Below are 254 nucleotides of genomic sequence, written 5' to 3' on the forward strand. Positions count from 1 at the left end.
TCCTGGAACCAGGCATTGAAAAAACATGCTGAATGGAGGGTTGATCTATACAGAGGAAAGGCTCAAGTCCATGTTAAGAAACTCCAGCAGCTAAAAGAATGTTGCCTGAAATCCGACTTACAAACATGATCTATGCTATCCAATAAATGTCTCAGGCTTATTGTCACATGCATTGTCACTTGCAACAGAAACACGCCGTTGATTTGACTACTCATGTAAATATTATTCACATCAATGATTTTCAAGACAGAATG

Source organism: Carassius gibelio, chromosome A9, assembly GCF_023724105.1.
Source record: "Carassius gibelio isolate Cgi1373 ecotype wild population from Czech Republic chromosome A9, carGib1.2-hapl.c, whole genome shotgun sequence".
NCBI lineage: Eukaryota > Metazoa > Chordata > Actinopteri > Cypriniformes > Cyprinidae > Carassius > Carassius gibelio.